Source organism: Eptatretus burgeri, chromosome 15 (assembly GCF_056783735.1).
Source record: "Eptatretus burgeri isolate ZD-2024b chromosome 15, Ebu_testis_v1, whole genome shotgun sequence".
Lineage (NCBI taxonomy): Eukaryota > Metazoa > Chordata > Myxini > Myxiniformes > Myxinidae > Eptatretus > Eptatretus burgeri.
The window spans coordinates 10,332,691-10,343,065 of NC_140975.1; the positions used below are offsets into that span (position 1 = coordinate 10,332,691).

General features: G+C 45.4%; 1 long non-coding RNA gene across 1 annotated transcript; it reads right to left on the reverse strand.

Moving 5' to 3' along the window:
• On the reverse strand, positions 1-1,128 carry LOC147011481 (uncharacterized). The gene is made up of 3 exons (XR_015051567.1): positions 1,039-1,128; positions 799-946; positions 1-578 (listed from the first exon to the last, which is right to left on the reverse strand). It is a non-coding gene; the product is annotated as an uncharacterized LOC147011481 (long non-coding RNA).
• Between the last annotated feature and the right edge of the window lie 9,247 nt (positions 1,129-10,375).

The window sequence follows — 10,375 nt, forward strand, 5'->3', positions numbered from 1 at the left end:
TCGGGTACAAGTTAATCCTACAAAATCTTTTATTTATTTTTATGTTTCCGGAAAGGAAGTCATCGTGACACATGTTCTTTAGAAGTCTTTTTCCATCCATACTGAAACCTTAAAAGTCGTGTTCAATCCAAAAATGTCCTTCATTCTCACGCGATATTTGCACATATAGAGGAGCGGAGTGGACGAGGTTAAAGTTCATTTCCTTGAAAATGTTTTCAATTCTTTAAGTGGTCGTTCTTGGCATTTAAACGATGTCACATGTTTAGTGAGATTCGCTTTTATTGCTGTTTGCGCCATTTGTGCTGCAGAACCGAACCGTGTCGACCTTCCTCTGTGATTTACCGAAATGCCATATAATCAGGACCATGTTATAAAAGCCATATTAGGAAAAGCCCACTCCACTCAGGGCTAGTTAAATGGATGAGAAGTGCAAATGCACCGTAAACATGACAATCCCAACGGTTCTGTGGGTAATGTGGAAGGTCTGCCATGGCAATGCGGTTTGGGTGTGGCGGTGCATTCGGGATGTCTCGTCTTCTCCTCGCATTCCCAACGTCCTGCCTGGATGTGGGAGCGTCCTGGACGACCACCAAAAGGACTTCGGATCTTATATATTCATTTACTCAATTACACTCATTTATCTGTTTGCGATATTTATCCAACCAAGTAGTGCAAATTTTTGAATAATAATAATAAAATCTATAATAATAATAATTATTATTATTATATGCAGTCTGCAGGGTGAGTCATAAGCCCCAGAACAAATAACATATCACACTCGTCCAACAATTACAATACCTCTTTTGACATCGAGTGCATCCTCGATGTGATTTCATCATCTTGTTTGTGTTTCTCCTCTCTGGTTCCACACCACTGCGACCAGCCTCTCTTCCACGGTCATCGGACTGATGTCTGCCATCTTGGTTTAATATATCATTTGTATTTTCTGAAAAAAAATTAAGAAAACAGCGCAAAAGGGATGGGATAAACAAATCTTGTATAAACAGCTAAAACGGTGTCCTGAGACTTTTGACTCACCCTGTAGATATCATGTCCGCTGTCCACAAATGACCGTTCCAAATTCAAACCATAATAAAACAAATAATGACATGGGATACAATGATGTGCTTTGCTGCAAGTGAAAGATCATTCGGCAAAGTTTTCTTTGTCATGATCATCCGAATCTGAAGGGACTTGTGTGGACTGTGGTCCAACAGACTCACGAACAAGCATGCCCCACATATATCCATGTATGTATACACATAACATCCCTCCCTCCCTTTCCCTTATCCTTATCCAAACCCCACCCTTTCTCCCTTCCTTACCTCTGGACACATACTCATCCTGGAGTATGGTGGACATTATCCCCACCCCCCAAACAATTCTAACTCATCATCCCTTTCACCCCCCCCCACCCCCATCACATCTTTCCGACTCACCACCCTACCCCCTCCCATCATTCAAACTCGTCACCCCCCCACCCCCATCACATCTTTCCGACTCACCACCCCACCCCCCACCCACCACGAACAGCTTAAGTGATTTGTTAACAGTGGAGTTTCCCACGCACGACACAAAGACCACATTGTGTGTTCAATGAAAATCATTCCCATCCCACATGCGTCCGCCCGGGCGAATGTTCCAACGAAATCCAGAGAAACTGTTAATAATAAAACAGGACCACTGGACCTGTAGCTCATCTGGACCCTGGCCTAATGTTGTAACTCATATTGGGAGCATTCTGACTGCTGCGCCTGGAGAAGAAGATTTTTTGGAAGAAACTTACCAAGTCGGCCATTTTGACATACTTAAAGTCACGTGACCAGCACGAGCTTTGCAATCCCTGTTACCAGTCAGGAGCGGAAGGTCGCTGCCAAATTTCAACCGGTTCGGCCGGAGAAGTCGAAATATGAGGCAGACGGACGGAGGGACGATGACAACACCTTCCCTAGGATTCCAATTTCAGATCAGGTTAAAATAAATATATATATATATATATAAATGTATTGAGCTCACCTGGAACATAGTTCCGGGGATCTTATTGGATGGCACGTTGTCTGTCCGTCCGTCCGTCCATCCACAAATACTTACAACTTCTTCTCTCAAACTACACACACAATTTCGATGAAACTTTACAACAAGAAGGCATTTGGGATCATTGGCATCTCCCGCGATGAGGCTGAGTCTTTGGGCCTCTCACTCAATCACCGCAGACAGGTCGGTGGTCTTTCTGTCTTCTACCGTCTCCTCTCCGGTCTCGCCCCCCCCTGCTTTGTCTGCGATTTGTCCCCACCACCTTCCGCAGGGTGCTCAAGGTCCGCCAACGACCCATTCTGGTAAAACCACCAAAATCACGAATCACTGCTCACCTTCACTCTTTCATTCCTCTTTTTTCCCACCTTTGGAATAAACTCCCTCACTCTCTTCAATCCCATTCTTCCCTCCAGGCCTTCAAAACAGCTGTTCACTACCACCTATCATCCCCCATCCAAATCATCGATCTTTTCTACCCCGTTAATCCACCCCAAACCCAACTCCTTCAAATTCCCTGCTTTCCTTCCTGAAAGTCACTGTAATGGCTGTTGTAACATCTCTCTGGCTGTTATCAGAGAACCACCTCACCGCCGTCGAGTCTGGCATTTCACTCAAGCCGACTGGCAGGGTCTCCGAGCAGCCATCAAACTTACAGACTGGTCTCCTATCACTACTTTCTCAAACATCAACTCATCCTGGGAATTCTTTCAAAGAAACTTGCTCTCCCTCATGCACAGATTTATCCCCTCTCGTGTTCAGTTGTCTTACCCTTCCTCCCGCCCTTGGTTTACTGAAGCTTGTGGCGAGGCAGTTGTCCTGAAACAACTTGCCTTTGCCTCATGGAAAGCAAACCCAACTGAGGGCAATCTCAGTTCTTTCCACAAAGCTCGGAACAAGTGTGTATCTACCCTCAGGAGAGCCAGAAAACAACATCTTTCTCATCTCAAGTCTGAACTCTCAAACCTCTCTCCCTCCTCAAAATCCTGGTGGCGTTTAATCAAATCTGTTTCTGGTGTGTGTTCCCCCTCCATCCCCTCCCTTACCTCAAATGGCCGCACTGCTGATTCCACACGTGATAAAGCTGAATGTCTAAATTCGGTGTTTGCAGCTAAATCTTGTGTCCTAAACCCATCACTATCTCTACCCACTTTACCCAGTCGCACCAAACTGTCCCTGGACTCTGTATCCTTTTCTCCTGACAAGGTGGAGAGCTTGCTTTCAAACCTCGAGTCAGATTCTGCAACCGGTCCACACGGCATCGGCCCACGTGTCCTCAAAGTCTGCTCTTCTGCTCTTGCTCACCCTCTCTCTGTTCTATTCACCCTCTCATTTGCCCAAGGTCATCTGCCATCTGCTTGGAAATCTGCTAACATCACTGCCCTGCATAAAAAAGGTGCAAAAACAGATCCCTGTAACTACAGACCAATCAGCCTTCTCCCAATCATCAGCAATGTAATGGAATCCATCATCGCTTCAGACATGAAATCCTTCCTCTTCTCCAATGGCTTGATTTCCAATCATCAATTTGGTTTCAGACCAGGTCACTCTACCCTGGATATGCTGCTTCTGCTCTCCCATCAATGGATGGAGGTCCTCAATGCAAGACAGGAAATCCGAGCCGTATCCCTGGACATATCACGTGCTTTTGACACAGTCTGGCACCCTGCCCTACTCACCAAACTCTCTTCCCATGGTATTCAAGGCCATCTCCACTCATGGCTCGCAGACTTCCTCTCCTGTCGCAGTCAACGTGTGGCCCTAAATGGAGTTCTTTCATCCCCTCTTCCTGTGCAGGCTGGAGTTCCTCAAGGTAGCGTTCTGGACCCTGTTCTTTTTCTGGTTTTCATCAATGATCTCTCTGACTCTCTGGAAAATCCTCTATTTCTCTTTGCCGACGACTCCACCCTCTGCCGTACCATCTGTCATCCCTCAGACCGGCAAGCAGCAGCTTCTTCGCTCACTGCAGATCTGGATAAAATCACAAACTGGTCCAACACGTGGAACATGTCTTTCAATCCAGACAAATCTCACACTCTCACTATGTCTCTTCGAAAGGACCGTTTACAAAACCCCCCCATCCACTTTATCAACAATCCTCTGGAAGAAGTCTTTTCTTTCAAGCTTCTGGGTCTCACTATCTGCCATGATCTTTCCTGGGAAAGTCACATTTCCAACCTCGCCTCAAAAGCCAGTCGCCGACTGGGAATCCTCCGTCGTGCAAAGTCCTTCCTCGGCCCTCTTGAGCTCCTGACCACTTACAAAGCTTTTGTCCATAGCCTGATGGAGTACTGCTCTCCCCTCTGGGCTGGTGCTCCTGCCTCCCACCTTTCTCGGCTTCACGCTGTCGAAACCAGAGCATTTAAGATCATCGGCATCACCCGCAATGAAGCTGAGTCTTTGGGCCTCTCACTCAATCACCGCAGGTTGGTCGGTGGTCTTTCTGTCTTCTACCGACTCCTCTCCAGCCTTGCCCCCCCTGCTCTCTCTGCGATTTGTCCCCACCACATTTCCACAGGGCGCTCAAGGTCCGCCAACAACCCCCTTCTGGTAAATCTACCAAAATCACGAATCACTGCTCATCTTCACTCTTTCATTCCTCTTTTTTCCCGCCTTTGGAATAAACTTCCTCACTCTATTCTTTCCCATTCTTCCCTCCAGGCTTTCAAAACAGCTGTTCACCACCACCTCTTATCTTCCCCCATCCAAATCCTCGATCTTTTCTACCCCCGATAATCCACCCAAGCCCACTTCCTTCACTTCTCCTGCTTTCCTTCCTGAAAGTCCCTGTAATGTCCATCTTCTCTTCGCCATGTTCCCCGTCCCATCCCCATCCCTCTCCCTTCCACAGTTCACCTAATGTGTCTGTTCCCCACCGTTTTGTCCCTTCCACTCCCGCCCCTCTTGTCTCATGCCTCCTTGCTGTGAGTTGTGTGTTAGCTCTCATACGAGCCTCGACCAAGGTATACAAAAAAAAAAAATGTCCATCTTGTATTCCCCATGTTCCCTGCTCTATCCCTCTCCCTTCCACAGATCTCCGCATGTCCCTGTTCCCCAATGTTTTGTCCTTCCCTCTCCTGTCCCTCTTGTCCCATGCCCCCCCCCCCTTGATGTGCGTTGTGTGTTAGCTCTAATACGAGCCTCGACATGGTATAAACAAAAAAAACAACGTTCATCATCGTGAATGTGACAAAGTTTGTTCATGCCATTTAAAAAAAAAAGAAATCGGCCCCTAAGCGGGTCCACGGGGGTTGCTCCCCAAATTAGGTATTTCCTTTCTTCTCACAAACTACACATGCAATTCTGATGGAACTTCACCACAACCTTCATCACCTGTGATGTACCAAAGTTTGTTGACGGCATTAAAAAAATTGAGATTGAAGGGTATTTACAGGGGGGTTGCCCCCCAAAATATGTAATTACTTTCTTCTCAGAAGCTACACACACACTTTTGATGAAACTTGACCACAACCTTCATCACCCGTGATGTACCAAAGCTTGTTCACAGCATTAAAAACGTAGAGGCAATCCCCCAGGGCGCTCACCTGGTAGCGGCTGGATAAGATAACCAGGGAAGTCATGGTTAACCCACAAAATATGTAACCGGAGAAGAAAGTAAATACCGATGGATTTTTGTTTTTTCATGCCGTGAACAATCTTTGGTGCATCATGGGTGATGAAGGTTGTGGTCAAGTTCCATCAAAATTGTGTCTCGTTTTGGAGGAGAAAGAAAATACGTCTTTTGGGGGGCAACCACCCCCCCCCACACACCCCTGTATACCCCCTTAGACCCCAAATTTTTTTTATGCCATGAACAATCTTTGGAACATCATGGGTGATGAAGGTTGTGGTCAAGTTTCATCGAAAGTGTGTGTGTGTGTCGTTTCTGAGAAGAACGCAAATACCTCTTTTTGGAGGGCAACCCTCCCGTAGACCATCTTTGGGCTCGATTTTTTTTTAATCTATCGATAATTCCAGAAATGTGTGTGTGTGTGTGTGTGTGTGTGTGTGTGTGTGTGTGTGTGTGTGTGTGTGTGTGTGTGTGTGTGTGTGTGTGTGTGTGTGTGTGTGTGTGTGTGTGTGTGTGTGTGTGTGTGTGTGTGTGTGTGAGAGAGACCGCTGTTTCTCGACAACCACTGGTCCGATCTAATTGAAACTTGCCAGGTATATTGCTGGGGACCTGAGGATGTACCTTTTCAAGGTTTGATATTAATCGGACAAGTGGTTCCCAAGTTATGGCCATTTATTTACCAAACCAATGACAGGACACGTTGCTGCGTAGGCGTGGCCGATGGGGAAAGACCGAGTTCCCCATTACGGGTTACAACGCACCACTTCCAGATAGTGATGACTTACTGTATTATAATAATTTCTCGATTTCTTATGTGCATTTATAGATAAACACAATGCCCCAATCCAGTCGTCATTTACGAGAGCGAAGGAACGGCATGTGTGGTTGTTTGAAAGTTTTTACGTATTTTTTTTTTTTTTTTTTGCACGTACAGGCATGTGAGAGCGAAGGAACGGCCTGTGTGGTTGTTGTTTCTGGCACGTGGTTTGAAAGTTTTTGGGGTTTTTTTGCACATACGGGCATGTGAGAGCGGAGGAACGGCCTGTGTGATTGTTTCTGGCACATGGTTTGAAAGTTTTTATTTATGTATTTTTTTTTTTGCACGTACGGGCACGTGAGAGTGAAGGAACGGCCTGTGTGATTGTTTCTGGCATGTGGTTTGAAAGTTTTTATTTATGTATTTTTTTTTTTTGCACATACGGGCACGTGAGAGTGAAGGAACGGCCTGTGTGATTGTTGTTTCTGGCATACGGTTTGAGTTTTTTTTTTTTTGCACGTACAGCCACGCACGTACAGGCATGCGAGAGCGAAGGAACGGCCTGTGTGGTTGTTGTTTCTGGCACGTAGTTTGAAAGTTTTTATTTATTTATTTATTTTTTGCACGTAGGACCACGCACATACGGGCATGCGAGAGCGAAGGAACGGCCTGTGTGGTTGTTGTTTTTGGCACGTAGTTTGAAAGTTTTTATTTATTTATTTTTTGTACGTATGGCCACGCACGTACGGGCATGCAAGAGCGAAGGAACGGCCTGTGTGGTTCTTGTTTCTGGCACGCGGTTTGAAAGTTTTTATTTATTTATTTATTTTTTTGCACGTACGGGCACGTGAGAGTGAAGGAACGGCCTGTGTGATTGTTGTTTCTGGCAGACGGTTTGAGGTTTTTTTTTTTTGCACGTACAGCCACGCATGTACAGGCACGCGAGAGCGAAGGAACGGCCTGTGTATATGTTGTTTCTGGCACGTAGTTTGAAAGTTTTTATTTATTTATTTATTTATTGCACGTACGGCCACGCACATACGGGCATGCGAGAGCGAAGGAACGGCCTGTGTGGTTGTTGTTTTTGGCACGTAGTTTGAAAGTTTTTATTTATTTTTTTTTGTACGTATGGCCACGCACGAACGGGCATGCAAGAGCGAAGGAACGGCCTGTGTGGTTGTAATTTCTGGCACGCGGTTTGAAAGTTTTTATATATTTTTTTTTTTTTGCACGTACGGCCACGCACATACGGGCATGCGAGAGCGAAGGAACGGCCTGTGTGGTTGTTGTTTTTAGCACGTGGTTTGAAAGTTTTTATTTATTTTTTTTTGTACGTATGGCCACGCACGTACGGGCATGCGAGAGCGAAGGAACGGCCTGTGTGGTTGTTGTTTCTGGCACGCGGTTTGAAAGTTTTTATTTATTTATTTATTTTCACGTACAGGCATGCGAGAGGGAAGGAACGGCCTGTGTGATTATTGTTTCTGGCACGTGGTTTGAAAGTTTTTTTTTTTGTTTTTTTTTGCACGTACAGGCAGTGCCGGATTAAGCCTCTGCTGGCCCTTTGGCACATTTTGAAATTTTAGAGAATGGCCTGAAAATTTTAAATTAGATCTCGGGCTCATGGAAATGGACCCCAGACAAAAGATGAACTGATTCAAGAACAAAATATTTAATCCAAAAAAGACAAATATTTAATGTGAAAAGAATTTTTGGCCCGAATTTTTGGCTGGCCCTAAGGTACATGCCTTGTCTGCCTAATGGTTAATCCAGCACTGCGTACAGGCACACAGAGCGAAGGAACGGCCTGTGTGGTTGTTGTTTCCCTGCATGTGGTTTGAAAGTTTTTATTTATTTTTTTATTTTTTTGCACGTACAGGCATGCGAGAGCGAAGGAACGGCCTGTGTGGTTGTTGTTTCTGGCACGTGGTTTGAAAGTTTTTTGTTTTTTTTTTGCACGTACGGCCACATGAGAGTGAAGGAAAGGCCTGTGTGATTGTTGTTTCTGGCACGTGGTTTGAAAGTTTTTATTTATTTATTTATTTATTTTTGCACGTACAGGCACGCGAGAGCGAAGGAACGGCCTGTGTGTTTGTTGTTTCTGGCACGTGGTTTGAAAGTTTTTATTTATTTATTTATTTTTTCACGTACGGGCACGCGAGAGCGAAGGAACGGCCTGTGTGGTTGTTGTTTCTGGCACGTAGTTTGAAAGTTTTTATTTATTTATTTATTTATTTTTGCACTACGGGCACGCGAGAGCGAAGGAACAGCCTGTGTGGTTGTTGTTTCTGGCACGTAGTTTGAAAGTTTTTATTTATTTATTTATTTTTTTGCATGTACGGGCACGTGAGAGGGAAGGAACGGCCTGTGTGGTTGTTGTTTCTGGAACGCGGTTTGAAAGTTTTTTTTTATATTTTTTTTGCACGTACGGCCACGCACGTAGGGGCACGCACTAGTTTTGTTAATGACGTGAACAACCTTTGGTACGACCCACCGACCTTCGACTCAGAGCAGACACTCCAACCATGAGACCACCAAGGCTGGAAAAGTGCAACTAGTCCCATCAATGGTCTCTCCCGCTCCAAAGGTCTTGCTGGAGAAGAGAGGAGAGAAGAGGTTCACGGGAAAGTTTGAAGGTACATGTGTCTACCGTCCCTCGAAACGCCCATCTGTGCACCTCATCAGCATGGTCATGGTCATGCACCCTGTCGACGACCATTTTTCGGTGGCGGACCGACGAGCACCCACCACTCCCTGGATCAGCATTCCCGGTCTATTTCCCTGTCTGAAAGCACACGAGCAATGATTGCATGGAACGTTTAATTAATACGTTAATACGCAAATATGGCTACCTTTATTTTTCACCACCAACACACCTTTTTTTTGTCACCACCAACACACCTTTTTTTGTCACTACCAACACACCTTTTTTTGTCACCACCAGCACACCTTTATTTTTCACCACCAACACACCTTTTTTTTGTCACCACCAACACACCTTTTTTTTGTCACCACCAACACACCTTTTTTTGTCACTACCAACACACCTTTTTTTTGTCACCACCAGCACACCTTTATTTTTCACCACCAACACACCTTTTTTTTGTCACTACCAACACACCTTTTTTTTGTCACCACCAGCACACCTTTATTTTTCACCACCAACACACCTTTTTTTTGTCACCACCAGCACACCTTTATTTTTCACCACCAACACACCTTTTTTTTGTCACCACCAACACACCTTTTTTTTGTCGCCACTAACACCTTTTTTTGTCGCCACCAGCACACCTTTATTTTTCACCACCAACACACCTTTTTTTTGTCGCCACTAACACACCTTTATTTTTCACCACCAACACACCTTTTTTTTGTCGCCACTAACACACCTTTTTTGTCGCCACCAACACACCTTTTTTTTCTCTCTTCTGCGCAATCATCGCTCATCTTCCTTTTCTCAATTTCTATAATTCTCAACTTAAATACGTCCTCCTTCCCCCCAACGAGGTGCCGACGTCCCTTTACAAACCGATCAGCACTTTTAAAACTGTGTGCGGATTCCAGAATCTGTGCGTTGTCGGAAACCATTTCAAACAGGTGTGTGTGCTCGTGTATCCAGTCTGAAGCCCATGAATCATGAATGCAGGTAACCGGGTTCAAATCCCATAAAGCACATCGTCGACTCATGTCCTTGTAAATGGTGTATACGAACACGGACGTCTGTCAATGTCTGTGTTCGACTTTCGAGTCATGTACAAACTCCTCCTTGAGCCTCACATCAGTGTTTAACATGAAAATCGGAAGTCCCAGAATTCCCTGAAGGAATGCCAGCATTCCCAGAAGTCTCTCATTTCCAATAGGACATCATCCCTACAAAAAGGTAGTTGTGGGTTTGGTCATCAATACGTCATAATGAACCCTCGTGTGTTCGTGCCGATGCATCGATTGATTTGGCAGCACGTGGACTGGACTGTCCGACATCCGACGTCACGTGATTCGCGAATGGGGGCCGCTTG